The 15,756-nt window shown below is 37.6% G+C and overlaps 1 long non-coding RNA gene across 2 annotated transcripts; it reads right to left on the reverse strand.

The window, feature by feature from the left end:
* Positions 1–1,286: 1,286 nt before the first annotated feature.
* Positions 1,287–15,378, reverse strand: LOC143741533 (uncharacterized). Of its 2 annotated transcripts, none has more exons than XR_013205114.1 (3): positions 15,271–15,378; positions 15,107–15,161; positions 1,287–1,383 (listed from the first exon to the last, which is right to left on the reverse strand). It is a non-coding gene; the product is annotated as an uncharacterized LOC143741533 (long non-coding RNA). The 2 variants fall into 2 exon arrangements; XR_013205113.1 differs by lacking the exon at positions 1,287–1,383 and adding an exon at positions 14,339–14,958.
* Positions 15,379–15,756: the final 378 nt, after the last annotated feature.

A 15,756-nucleotide genomic window follows, 5' to 3' on the forward strand; every position in this document is an offset into this window, starting at 1 on the left:
TGTGTATCAATTACTAAGCCAAGGTATTTGTATTGATTTACGATTCGTAATTTTTCTCCAGCAACTGTTATATCCGGATAAAAAGAAACTCTATTGGTTTTACTGAAGAACATACCTACAGTTTTTGAAATATTTAGCTGCAGGCAGTTCTCCTGCAACCAAGATGTAACACGAGTCATGGCTTTAGTGAGTTTATTTGCAACAATGTCTTTAGAGCAATCATTAACAAATAGAACAGTGCCATCCGCATACATTAAACATTCTACTTCAGAGCAAACATTAGGCAAGTCATTGACATAAAGGCTAAATAAGAGGGGCCCTAATATTGAGCCCTAAGGAACCCCGATAGTTAGCTTAAGAGACTCAGAATTGCAGTTGTTAATTAGTACAGATTGTGTACGATCATGCAGGTAGGATTCAAACCAACTAACAGTATCACAAGAGAATTTAAATTGTGAAAGCTTGTTGAGTACTGAGTGGTTCACTGTATCAAAGGCTTTTTTAAGATCCAAGAATACCGCCCCTACTACCTTGTCAACAGAAGATTTTATTTTCTCAATAAAAAGGCACGTTGAAAGGCACGATTAAAGTTCTCTGGGAAGCATTAAAAAATAGTAGTTATTGATTAGTTAATAGTAAACTACCACTTTCATCTGTGTGCTATTACTTACTAATTCGTTAATCAGAATTTCTTGTTAGTTAATAGTATTTACTAGATTGTTAATATTGTGTTACTCATTTGTTCCTGTGTAGTTATTCATCAACGAAGGAACCGTATTTTAAAGTGTTACCCCTCGCCCCCATCTGCCTTCCTGCAACCACCCGTGACACTTGTGGCCACGACATATCACATTTCCACAAGGTAATAATTCCACAAATTTGTTTCTTGTGGTCACGACATTTATCACGTTCCCAACTTCCCTTGAGTTAATATGTTGCGGCCACGACAAAACTAAGTAAACCGAACATGTCCCCTCCCGGTCACCATATAGGTGAAAAAGTTTGTCAGCCTCATTCTAAATGGACGGTCACACTACACATTTCAGCTGTGTCCCAATGTATGTATCAATAAGTTTATTTATCTTGTGTTCAATTTGTTACAGAACCACACATGTATACTCAAGCAAGTTCTTCAGTAAAATAAGAAAGAATACACTGCTTGGTGCTTCTCTTCAATTAAAAGTGATCTCGGTTCTAACTGACTGCTGAATTTTGCATCCAGAATAAAATAATCTGAAACATCACAATCAATACACCTGAAAATATCAACTGATATTAAACTACTTACCTGAAAAGGCTGAGAAAAAGTTTGAGAAATCCTCTGAATATTGGTAAAGAGTACAAATTCCCTGTTGTGAAGCTACTTTAGACTGGAAGCAGTGGCTGTGTGAAGATAACACAATGCGGTCATTGTTATTTAACTTATTAAGTCTCTATGCAAACATATTGAACAGTCTTTCCATGACGGCAAAATTTGTGTAGCCAAATGCCAATGATGATATTGGCATAAAATGAGCTTTTCTAAAATATTTTTAAAAGTTCACAAGCAGTATGAGAATATGTTCAACCTGTTCCATATCTTTTACTTGTTTGAAAATGAATGGGGTGGGCACTAAGCCTTGTCTCATTCAATCTATTAAGCACAGTTTGACTAATGTAAGTTTCAGGACCGCAGTTTATACTATTTTAGAGCACTAGCTATTCAATTATGTATTTGTATTATACATGTTCAGGAATAATTTAGTTGTTTATTTATTTAAATTTAATTGACTATTGTCCTAACCCTAAACCCCTGAAATAGGCTGTTTAACCTAATTTTTTTCAGTATATGAGGCCCTATATTCAGGTTTTAAATTCAGTTTTGCTAGAAAGAAATAACTTATTTTTCAACTCGGAAGCAAGATATGGGGGAGACCGGGTAACTATAACTCACTGAATTTCGTATCTATAGAGTTCTCAAACTTTTATACAAAGTACCCACATGTGTTCACTACAAATGTCACCAATTCAATCCTCTACAAGAATATCACAGACCTCGTGAGTTGGTGTCAAATACATGGTGTACCTTTGTTACTACCTACCCCAATATCGGGGTAGGTTGTAATGTAAGGATGATAAAAATGATGTAATACTGATACATTGAATGGGTTGATACAAGTTAAAAGATACTTAAATACTGATACAAGTTAAAAGATACTTAATATGGTTCATAAAAAGGGGCAAGTTAATAATCTTTATTTTATATCTTAATTTTAAAAAGTTAAAATGCTTCAAAAGTCATTGCATTGCTGCACTGTTTGGTTAAGAAATATTTAATTCATTTCTTTATAAAACAGGAGAAAGAAAATACACTTATGGTCGGTAGATCAGTAATCCATTGCTTTTTGGGTAAAGGAGGCTAAAGAGATTAATAGGATAAAAAGACGATATGTGTTTAAAATGCTGTTTTATGTAACGTCTATAACATTTTGGGGAAATGCACCTTAAATTACAATATGCAGAGTTTGCTTGTTTATACAAGTTTCACTTTCTTTTGCCGCAAGTTTAAGTACCCGTTCGTCCATTACAACATTGGACTTGACTGAAGCCACATTGTGTCCGTGTCGTACTCTCTATTTCCCTTTTTACAGGTAAGAAAGTGGGCTGTAGTATGTTTGAACGATTTATATATGTGTTTAATATCATAGGGAACATGCAGGGAGTAAATGTTAGTGATTATAGTAATTGATATATGCACATTTAGTAGGCTAACCGTGAAGTGTTGCTCCAGTGTAGCCTGTATGCTAGCTATGCCATGTGGACCGAGGTTAAAGCATGGTGGTAATGTAGTACCGCCGGCGCCGCCGTTTTCTCTGTGTATTTGTTTTATATCGCAGTGAAAAGGTAAAAGTGCTATTGTTAAAGTTTATTAAAAAAAATAGTGTTTAATGTGAAGAGGCAATTTACTTTCTGTTTAAAGCTCCAGTAGGTAGCTTTTGTAAACAAATATGTTAAAACTCTCATTATGTCCTGAAAGTAGAATATGAGACAGATAATCTGTGAAAAAAATCAAGCTCCTCTGGCTCCTCCCTGTGGTCCTACTGCCATTTGCAGAAATACACCGCTCCCGGTCAGAAACAACCAATCAGAGCCAGGAGGAATGTCTTAGCAGTGTCAATCACGCTCGTGTACGCGCTGATCACCCCTCTCTTGCACAGCGCGAGCGCGTACCGTCGTTCGTGACTCTCCTGTTCAAACTCGTTCATCCAAATGAACGAATCTTTTTTCGAGTCATTTCGTTCATTCAACGAACGAAATGACTCCAAAAAAGATTTGTTCAATTTGAACGAGTCTTTTTCGGAGGCATTTCGTTCATTCAACGAACGAATGACTCGAAAAAAGATTTGTTCATTTGGATGAACGAGTTCGAACAGGATCACGAACGTGCATCACAGAACAGAGCAAGGCGAGCATTTGTGCTTATAAAACTTAAAGTTTTTTATTTATTTTTGAAATGACCGATCGTTTCACTTGATAAGACCCTTATTCATCGTCTGGTATCGTTTAAAGCCCTTTGAAGCTGCGCTGAAACTGTCATTTGGTCCTCGAAACGTTTGTATCCTATTGAAGTCCATTATATGGAGAAATATGCCGTTGATGCACACCCGAGGATAAATACAGATGCCTTGTTAGCTGCTGTTTTTTGGACCAAACCTGCAGAAATTGAAAATGAATAAATAAGCGAATAAATGTAAAAAAATAAAATGGCTATTTATACTTTTATTTCCTTATATATGTATAATTATATATTTTTCCACATTTATTTTTTCATTTATTTATGCATTTATTTATTTTCAAATTTTATTTTTCACATTTATGTATACATGTATTTATGTCTACATTTATTTATTTATACATTTATTGCTCTGTATGCTAATGAGGGGGGCGGGTTTTACCTAAGACATATCAATCGATCTCAGAGTGGCAGTACTGAAGCTGAAGCATTGAGGCCACAGTGACACTTTGTGGTGTGACCAAACAATACGCAAGAGGTTTGTGGACATGACTTTACAGGTCACGCAGGAAATAAATGACTTAGAGATGGGCAATATTGCCAAAAATCTTATACCACGGTTTATGTCCTTATGCCCTAACTGTATGTAGCTATATAGGTTTATCATACATAGGCAAACTCTTTATTCCGGGCGTGGCCGTAAAACATCAGCATGTCGGGATTTCTAAAATGTCTGGGCACACATGAACAGAATCCGCAGATAACAGACACTTTGACACGGAAGCGCGTCAAATTATCCACTATTAACCACATTTTATGACATGCATCGTAGATACGTACACAGAAGCTAACTGCATTTTTAATGCATCTTCCAAAAATATTGTTGACAGTGTAGGATTACAAATTTTATTTTAAATGTATAATTGAGCTTCCAATACAATAGCATAGAAACTGAGAAAGTTTATTAGTGTGAATTTTGTATCTAAGGTAAATGATGTCACAAACCTGCCTGTTCCTGTCTGTCCAGCTCTCTATTGTAAGTTAAATTGGTCAGAGCACTGAGACTATCACCTTTTGTCTTTATGCACTGCCTGGCCATTAAGATAATGTGAAGGTATCGGTGAAGAGTCTGGCTGATTGGATTAGGATATTTACATTACACTGTTATGCTGATTGGATTAGGATTGGTAACACTCTCAGTCTAGGGCACATCCTTAACCCAGATGCCTCATTTGCATGCTTTTGTTTCCACCTTTATGTAACTCCTCCTCCTGAAAGGGTATATGAACTAAATGTATACTGCCTTAGTTAGACTTGATTGAGATGACTACAGCGACGCAATAAAGAACTTATAGCTCAACAATCTCCTGGTCTGCAACTCTATCTTTTCTACACTTGAGAAGAAAAAGTTCACAACAGATGGTGCCCTGTGACCCGGATGGAGAAACTGAAACTCAACAAAGAATGAACTTTTGAAACTTCAAAGCTCAAAGATCTCAACAAAGATCTCAACAAAGCTGACTGTGTTCCAGAACTGAATCTCAACAAAGATCTCAACAAAGCTAACTGAGTTCCAGAACCAAGCTCAACAAAGATCTCTGACTGAGTTTCCAGACGGAATTTTTTCCATACAAAAATAATTTGGTGAGTTTCACTCCATTCAAAGAACCGTTGAAAAACCAGTAAAAATTATCCTCTATGCCGTCAAAGAAAGAGTTATCAGACAGCTGTAGTGTTTGATTACCCAAAGTTATCCTTTAAAAGTTGTCTTTTAAAGATGAAAATATATCCTCTGTTCAGGCAGGGACGTTTTTAACATCACATGTTAAAAAGATATCCTCTGTGTCAGGCAGGGAAGATTAGTATTATTTTGCTAATTATTCGTTTTGTTGTTTGCTACCTTGTGGTGTTACCCTCTAAAAAAAAATTCTTTTAGAGAAGAGAGTTTGATCCTCTGAATTGTCAGGGAAGTTGTTGGTATCCTCTGTGCAGACAGGGAAGATTTTAGCATTCAAGTTAAAATATTGTTAGCCTCTGTGCAAGCAGAGAGGAGGTAGTCTTACAGGCTATTTATTTTGGCTACCCTTTTAAAAGTTTTTCTTTTAGAGAGGAAAGTTTGATCCTCTGTTTCAGGCAGGGAAGAGTTAGCAATACATGCTAGTAATTTTGTTTTATCCTCTAAAAAGTTAGGAAGGTGAAAGATCCTTTCCGTTTCTTTCAGGGAAGATTAGCGTAACGTGCTAATATTTTGTGTTTCATCCTCTGTTTCTGGCAGGGAAGTTAAATGTGATGTGTTGGTAACAAGGAAGGTTTATCAACAGTTTGATCTGTGACATAAGTGTAGACTCTTTTGATCAGAGAAGTTTTAGTGTTTTTGATTGTGTGATAAAGAAATCCACAAAATGGTTAGAACGAATGCTAGGCTGGTTCCAACAACTGAAAAAATTGGTCTTGCGACTCCTTTGTGGTCAGATAGTGAATTTAAAACACTGTTAGGAGAACAAATGAACCTAATAGTCACTGAGAAAGTTAGAAAAGAACTAACGCAGAAATATGAGATTCATCCAGACAAAACTTGGTCGGTAGATGAGTGTAAAAAAGTACTAGGAGCAAGTATTCGCAAGAACAATGTGAAAGGCATAATATGTTGCCATAGAGAATTTGGTTTAGCACTAGCTACAGAACAGTCTAAACGCAACTCAGAGCTAGAGAAACAGATTAATGAGCTCCGGGCTAAAGTTTCCTCTTTAACCAAGAAATTGAACCGCAACAAAGATGCAGAAAAAACTGATGGGGAAGAAGTAAGTCAGCCTGATAACATTTACCCTGATTTACGAACGTTCTTTGAAACAGATGTAGCCGTCCAATCAGTCACTGATAAGCCTGTTAATTCAGTTTATGTGTGTGGAGCTAGAAAAAGATCACAGGGAATTGAGGAAAATGAAAGTGTTTCTACCCACCCTTCTGTAGTCCGAATACAAACTGTCGCAAAAGCCCTTGGACCTAAGGATATAGAACGACTCTCTGAGAGTTTACCCTCACCACGTAAACAGTTTTCTGAATTTAGAAGGGCATTGATCAGCAAAATTCGTCTATATGACATGTCGTTAACAGAAGTCACACAGTTAATGTCACAAATTTTAACTGATTCTGAATTCAACAGTTTTGAATCTGCAGTGACTTCTGAACTACAACATGCCAGTAGAGGCGATATGAGAGAAGGTGTTTTGAAAATCCTAAAGACTATCTTAGGACCCAAAATAGACTGGTCTAGAGTTACTAGCTGTGTACAAAAGAAAGAAGAAACGGTAAATGAATATACTGAACGGTTTTGTCAGTCAGCCATAACTTACAGTGGAATAGTGGATGATTCCGAAAGTGTGCTCGATGACAAAGGACCACTAATTCGTATCTGGTCAGATGGCCTTGTAGCCGAATACAGAAGAGCTTTGCCATTCCTAGATCTAACTTGGTCTAACAGAACTCTCAGAAGTAACGTTGACAGGTTAGCTGCATGGGAAAGAGATGCTGATGTTAAAACCAAAGTGAGAGTAGCAGCAGCAGCTACATTTAGCACAGCAAAACAAGAAAACAGGTGGTCTAAAAAAGAAGGGAGCTGCCACTATTGTGGAAGATTAGGACATTGGCAGAAAGAGTGTAGGAAGAAATTGCAAGATACAAAAAGAAATGCTATGCATAATTCTGCTCCTTCTCAGCCTGCTTACAACCCGGAAGCAGTTCCACAAGTGTCCACTGAAACTTTAGGACAGCTTGTTCAGGCTCTTTTAAGAGCACAAAAAGACCAGGAAAAAAACTAATTGTTGGGGCTGTGAGTAGCTACCTTACCCCTGTAATACATCATAATGACACAAGAATTTTTGTGAAAGGTAGCATACAAGAGAAAGAAATTGATTTTTTGCTTGATACAGGTGCAGAAATTACCATAATTCCTACAAAATTGGCTAAAGGTTTAGACATTCCGTACAAGAAAACCAAATTTTCTTTAACTGGCGTAATAGGTGAAGATTCTGATTTGTATGAAACCCCGCCCATAGATGTACAATTTGGCCCAAAAACTCTGACTACAAAATTGTTATGTGCTCCATTAAATACAGGTGCAATTTTAGGCATGGATCTCCTGAGACAAATACATCTAACTTTAGACGTGTCCTCAGAATCTGCTAGCATTCAAATTTCCTCAGCACAAGTTTCTACCAATAATGTAATCCCTCCAGAGTATGCTTTCTTACAGAATCATCCAATTTGGGCTAAAGACAAGGATGATTGTGGTTTGTTGACAGGTGTAGAACCAATAAAATTGACGGGGACTCCACCTCCGGTCACCAAACAATATCCGATCAATAAGGAAGCTATACAGGGGATCAAACCTATTGTAGAAAAGTTGCTGACGCAAGGAGTGCTAGTTAAAACCAACAGTCCCTGTAACTCACCCATTTGGCCCATCAAGAAATCCAATGGGACATGGAGACTTACAATAGACTACAGAGTAGCCAATAAAAATATTGATAAAATCACCCCTCTAGTGGCAGATCCTTCCACAATTTGTAATGGCATACCATTAGAGAGTAAGATTTTTTCAGTAATTGATATGTCTAATGGATTCTTTTCTGTACCGTTGCACTCTGACAGCCAGCCATGGTTAGCTTTCACAGTTGACTATGAGCAATACCAGTGGACACGTTTGCCACAGGGATTTCAAAACTCCCCAACCATATACCATCAGGCTGTCAGACGTGATTTGTGTGACCCAGAATGTCCGGTAAAACAGTCCACTATGATCCAATATGTCGATGATATTTTGATTTCCTCAACAGATCACGAGGTACATCAAACTGAATTGGCATCATTGTTGGACTATTTGCATAAGAAAGGACACAAATGCAGCTTTCACAAAGCTCAAATTGCTAAAAAACAAGTCACATTTCTGGGTCAAACAATTGGTGCAGGAAATAGATCCATTACACAGGATCGAGCGGCTTCAGTCAAAGCCATACCCCCGCCTACTACCATTAAAACACTCCGATCATTTTTAGGAACAGCAGGTTACTGTAGACCTTGGATTGAAGACTATGCCTCAATTGCACAGCCGCTCTATGACTTGTTGAAAGGCCATGGTAAAGATTCTGATACTGTTTGTATGGAAGAATGTCACCTCAAAGCGTTCAATGATTTGAAGAGAGCACTATGTCAAGCACCAGCATTAGGAATTGCCCAAACTGATAGACCATTTGTGCTTTATGTCCATGAACATTTAAGCTTCATGACTGCATGTCTAATGCAAGATCATGGGGGCAGTTTACGCCCAATTCATTACTATTCTGGTAAACTTGACATAGTAGCTCAAGGTATGGGCCCATGCCTCAGAGCAGTACAGGCAGTGCATCAAAAGTCACTTCTGTCACTTCCTCTCGCTGGGGAAATTGGTTAGCAACTCTCACAGCCCCGAATATTGTCTTACAGCGTGCACCTGTCACGAATCCGTCCTCATGTATGATGTCTGCTATGACTGAAGTTTTGTTAGAGGATGAAGGAGAAATGACACATGATTGTTTTACGCTTACATATACACCTATGAGTGAAATAAAAGAAACTCCCACAGAGAATTCAGAATTTGAGTTGTTTGTTGACGGTTCAGCTCAAGTAATTGAAGGTAACAGACGAGCAGGTTATGCAGTAACGTCCACCACGGAAGTGTTAGCTTCAGGACGTCTTCCAGATCATTTTTCAGCTCAAGCTGCAGAACTAGTAGCCCTAACAAGAGCATGCACGCTAGCTTCAGGATCAGTTGCTAATATCTACACAGATTCCAGATATGCTTTTGGGGTAATTCATGATTTTGGTGTCATTTGGCAAACCAGACAGTTTCTAACTTCTGCTGGATCCCCCATTAAGCATGCTGAATTAGTGAAAGATCTAATGTTTTCCATGAAACTTCCAAAGAAATTAGCAGTGATCAAAGTGAAAGCACATCTCACAACTAATACTACGGAAGCTAAAGGTAATGCTCTTGCTGATATGGCAGCTAAACAGGCTTGTTTCTATGCAACTGTACAAGTGTGTTCAGGTAGTGCAGCACAGAAGACAATTATGCCTCCTGAATCAATAATTGATCTGTACAAAGACGTTCCTCTGTATGAAGCATGGACATGGTTAGACAAAGGAGCCACAGTGGATTCATCTGGTTGCTGGACCAAAGGGGGAAAGTATGTCGCTCCCGAATCACTGCTGCCATATTTGGCTCAACAAATACACAGTTTAGGTCACAGTGGTCCAGCAACGATGAATCACAGGTTCTCAAATCAGTGGTGGAATCCAAAATTCAGAAATGTAGCCACAGAAACAGCCAAGAGGTGTGTTACATGTCAGAAAAATAATGATATACCAGCAGCCACTACACCAGCAGCACATACCCCAGCTCCACCAGGACCATTTCGTCACCTGCAAGTTGATTACATATCATTGCCTCGTTGTAAGGGAAAAACTGATGTTTTGGTAGTAATAGACAAGTTCTCAAGATGGGTAGAAGCTTATCCAACAGGGCGTGCTACAGCTGCACATACTGCTAAATGTCTTGTCACTGATTTCATTCCCAGATGGGGATTACCAGATTGGATTGACTCAGATCAAGGTACACACTTCACAGGACAGATAGTCAAGGAAGTGTCTAGAATGTTGCAGATTAAGTGGAACCTTCACTGCCCCTATAGGCCACAAGCATCAGGACAGGTTGAACGTGCAAACAGAACAATCAAAATCAGGCTAAGCAAAATGCATCAGGAAGGAGTACCATGGGTTGAAGCGTTGCCAGCAGTACTGTGTAGTATGAGAGCATCACCTAACAGAACAGTAGGACTGAGCCCTCATGAGATTATTACTGGACGCCCCATGCAGATGCCAGGTGTGATTGATCTTAGAAATGCTGATGTACACATTACCTCAGATGCCCTGATTGCTTACTGTGAAAACCTAACAAAGGCGGTACAGAGTGCCAGAGGGAGAGTTGAGTCATGTTGGCAGACTTCACCAGAAGGGGGACACACAATCATCCCAGGTCAATGGGTCATGATAAAGTCATTCAGAAATAAGCCATTAGAACCAAAGTGGCATGGGCCACATCAAGTGATGTTGATTACAGCCGCTGCAGTATTGTGTCAGGGAAGGAAAACCTGGACTCATTGTACACACTGTAAGGTTGTTCCCCCACCAACAGGGATAGGTTAGGACACAGAACCAGTGAGGAGCCCCGGGAAGAACCGAATGCAATAGGCTTCGGGGGTTAACCCTGGGGTGAAGACTTCCCTCATAGGCCCTATCCTAGTCCATCCTTACCTCACTGTTCTTTAGGTGTCAAAGGAATTAAGAAATAGGGAGAGATGGAACGACAATAGCAGACCCAGAAAAAGTTTACAACCCTAGTGTTTGAACAAATACTGCTCTACTGCTTAGCAGACTCGGAAGTTTACAACCCTAGTGTTTGAACAAATACTGCTCTCCTGTCTTTTGTTTTCTTTCTTACTCTGTGCAGATACCACTGATGACTTCCCGAGGCACTGACCTCGTCATCTGCGTATGAAGCCACAAGAAAACCTCAAGAAACAACTTGACCCTCTTCCGAGCCAACTATCACAAAAGGATAAAGAAAAGAAAAAGAAAAAAATACACAACGCAGAGACTCACATACGAAACCTTCAGTCATCCATCAACATGATCAAGATTGTCGTACCAGTAACATCACAGACACTCTCGCTTCGCACAAGATAATGATCTTACAGAACAGAGTGGCCTTAGATTACATTCTAGCAATGCAAGGAGCCTGCACCATCATCGGACCTGAGTGCTGCACCGGGTTTTAATGGATCCAACAGAGAACTTGAACAAAATCCAACAAGACATTCTTGATCTTTCAGCAAAATTACACCAGATGACTGAAGTAAATTTTTCATGGTTCGGAAACTTGATTGGGAAACCCTGGCTGTGGATAAAGGAAATAGCAATTCTGCTGTTATTTCTTCTAATAGCGTACTATCTATGCGTCCACAGTATCAAGTGTTTCATTCAACAAATGACTCACGCCCCTCACAAAGAAATGACAGTTCCAAACAGAAAAGACTATTACCCTTAAGAACTTCACGGACCCTAAATTTGCATGTTTGTTTCTGTGTCAGCATGCAATTGCAGAAAAGCAAACATAGAACACGCATTATGTGCCTGTAACGATCACAAGTTACAAGAATGAACTTTTAAGTCTTTAAATTTGTATTTTGTGAGAGTTATTTAGAACTCTCAAAGGGGGAACTGTAGGATTACAAATTTTATTTTAAATGTATAATTGAGCTTCCAATACAATAGCATAGAAACTGAGAAAGTTTATTAGTGTGAATTTTGTATCTAAGGTAAATGATGTCACAAACCTGCCTGTTCCTGTCTGTCCAGCTCTCTATTGTAAGTTAAATTGGTCAGAGCACTGAGACTATCACCTTTTGTCTTTATGCACTGCCTGGCCATTAAGATAATGTGAAGGTATCGGTGAAGAGTCTGGCTGATTGGATTAGGATATTTACATTACACTGTTATGCTGATTGGATTAGGATTGGTAACACTCTCAGTCTAGGGCACATCCTTAACCCAGATGCCTCATTTGCATGCTTTTGTTTCCACCTTTATGTAACTCCTCCTCCTGAAAGGGTATATGAACTAAATGTATACTGCCTTAGTTAGACTTGATTGAGATGACTACAGCGACGCAATAAAGAACTTATACCTCAACAATCTCCTGGTCTGCAACTCTATCTTTTCTACACTTGAGAAGAAAAAGTTCACAACAACAGCAACAAACTTTTCCATAAAGAGGTGATATTTCCACTATAAATTGATTTCCTGGGGCATTTTTTAAAACATTATTATAGGCTATATGCATCGTCATGTAGCCTATAATTTCTTAAGTTTAACTGATCAATTCAGTTAATGAGGCACTACTATAGGGCTGTTACCAGTCAAAATAAAATCAGTTTCAACAAAATCCATCTTCGCACTGCAGATGTGACGTGCAGATGCTGACTCTGAATGGCATTAGATATTATTTACACAGACTGTTAATGCAGAGGAGCCATGGATGCATTTACACTGCAATTACAACTGCGTAAATAATGTTATGAGATTAATTTTTTAATATAACATTTTGAATATTGAAATATGAAATGATAGAATCGATGAAATTATACGTTTAAAGGATTAGTTCACCTCAAAATGAAAATTTCCTAATAATTTATTCACCCCAATGCCATCCAAGATATCCATGTCTTTCTTTCCTCAGTGGAAGAGAAATTAAGTTTTTTGAGGAAAACATTTCTGTTTTTTTCTTCAAATAATGGACTTCAATGGCAACCAACGTTTTGAAGTCCAAATCAATGCAATTTTATACAAATAAATGTAGACATAAATACATATATACATAAATAAATGTGAAAATAAATAAAATTGAAAATAAATAAATGAAAAAATATGTGGGAAAAAATGTAATTATGCATAAATAAGGAAATAAAAGTATAGTCATTTATTTAGTCTTACATTTATTCGCATATTTATTTGTTTATTTATTCATTTTTAATTTCTGCAGGTTTGGTCCTCAATAGTTTTTATGGGCCGCTATGTAAGCCGTCCGCCATATTGGAACCGTCAAAGCTGGTCCGTGAACATTCGAGAGTAAGTGCTTTGCTAAACTATCACAATGAAGGTGTCAGCTAACACTAACGTTAAAAAGTTACCATAGTAAAATAAAACATTAAAGAGTACCATAGAAAATTATTGTAATATGAAGCAACCAAAAGCCTTGCCTGAAATTTAGATGAGAGTAGACGGCTGCAGTGAAAATAATTGCAGGCAAGATGGGCAGCTCTGTCTTCTCTGCAGGGGCGTGGCAGCGGGGGGGAAAGGGTCGCCGAGCTCAAGTCAAAAGTCCGTCCACCCCATCAGCAAATGTGTCATTACCGGTGCTGATGAAAAATAAAATTTCATAATCTACATTTTTTCTGAAATCATTTTATTATTTTATTGATTAAAATCATTATTATTATTTTATCCCGGGTAAATGTGAGTCTGTAAAACTTTGCAAAAAAATAGCATTTACAAATTGAAGCTTTAAAATATTTAGTTGATATCTTGAATGCCCTTCCTGATATAAATCATGAATATAAGAATTATATGATGTTGATGAGACTACTTTTTTTGTTCATAAAGACTATTGAACACTTATTATGCCTGAATATGGCAACAATAGCAAGAATAAACTTTTGATTTCCATCATCTATTATAAAAATGCTTCAATGTTGCAGAATGTTACAGCACTCAAAACACACAAATGCAAAAAAAAAAAAAAAAAAAAAAGACAAAATTGTATACAAATTTGAAAGGATTCATCATTAAAAACAACACAAAAGATTACATGAGTATAAGTTATAGCAGAATATATTTGGAAATACACTATACTGCACATACAGAGTCTTTGGACAGTATATGTACATGGTGTATATTGATTGAATTAGGTAACAAAAAAATAAACAAAATGACATTTATTTTAAAAAGAGATAGCAGATGATAACATAAATTATATATGAATTTGCATACTGATGAACCTAAAGAGGAGACAAAAGCATTGTGATACTTTGTGGTTGATGTTAGTGGACATGTCTATTATGGGGTTACTCTGATAAGACACCTGTGTGCGGTGAACTTGAGGGTAAATTATGATATTTTGTATGATATTTATGATTATATATTCACAAAAATAGTCACTTTAAATGCCACATTTTTGATATCTTGTTATCTAATCCAATGACAATCATATTATATTTAAGTGTGGGTTAAGTTTATAAATACTTCTAGGCAATTATAGTCTGCCTCGACCCAGATTCCACTCCAAAATACATGTTAGAAAGAGCTCATGCCCAAAACCATCCTGTGACAAAGAGTTTGTGACCATGATTACCAAGCGTGAAGACAGATGTCTTTCTGAGTATAATCCTATCACCTGACCCCTTTGGAGATCACACTTGTACCAACATCAGTGATGTTGGAATGGAAGGTTATTATCAATTGTTGTCCTTAATTTACACTTAAAATTAAACCTTGTTTACATGATGAGAGAGAAGAAGACTAGTGTAGAAACAGTATAAAAGGTTAGAGCCTGTATTGTTCAGGCTCCATTCCGACTCCGTTGAACCCAAAGTGCTGCATGTACTTTGTCACTGCTATGCTGCAATAAACTTCTTCATCAAGATCTTCAACATTCTCATCATTTTTTCTTACATAAGCCATTGTATGTGCAAATGTTGATATCTGAAGCTAGTGAGCTGAAATCCATTGGAAGATCCCAGTCTGGCAGCTCCAGCAGATGACATGACATTATTGACATAAAAAGGCTCTCAACCATTGTCCAGTGAAACAGCCTAATGGACGAACAATGAATGATCAGTGGAGAGCTTGTAACAAGAAACTGGTGGAGAGAGTAACTGTATGTAAAAGTGTTTTGGTGTTTGTGAGGTTGATATGTACGAGAATTAACAGCATGTGTGTGTTTGATATATTGTAACGTACCCCATCAGTCCGAGTGAGTCCAGTTTTAGCTCCCTTCTGTGTCCTGCAGATCCATCTACAGAAATAATCCATAAATAAAAATATATAACTGCTTGTACCTCATTCATCACAACCCTTTCTATCAATCTGACATCACTCCACGCAATCACATGGTCTATACTCACTTGTAAAGCAGCATTGTAACACATATCACCATAACTGCCCCAACAAAAACACCAATCAGGAAGGAGTAAATGTTGAACCCTATTAAAACAACAAAAGACAGTTAATAATGGCATGACAAATACATTTAAAATATCAATTCAACACATTCATTTATTAATAAAAGACTTAAATCACTCACAAATGACATTTAAAGTGGATGTGCCTTTTTTGTAGGTGTATTTCAGACGCCCACTCACAATCCTGAAGTAATATCGACCATTATGATTTGAACTAACATCATAAAAGATATTGGTGCAGTTCTTCTCATGTAGTTTTCCAGTTATGTTCCCTTTAAAGTAATTAAGGTTGGGATCTCTAGAGTTAAACACTACATCATTAGTTCCATCTCTGCGCCACAGTCCTGTAGCATCTCTCTCAGTGAGGTCTTTGTCAAATGCTTTCTCAATCTCAAATGTGCACTTTATAATCACACAGGATCCACTGAG

This window comes from Siphateles boraxobius, unplaced genomic scaffold (genome assembly GCF_051911475.1).
Source record: "Siphateles boraxobius isolate OS27281-9 unplaced genomic scaffold, OSU_SipBor_1 19, whole genome shotgun sequence".
Lineage (NCBI taxonomy): Eukaryota > Metazoa > Chordata > Actinopteri > Cypriniformes > Leuciscidae > Siphateles > Siphateles boraxobius.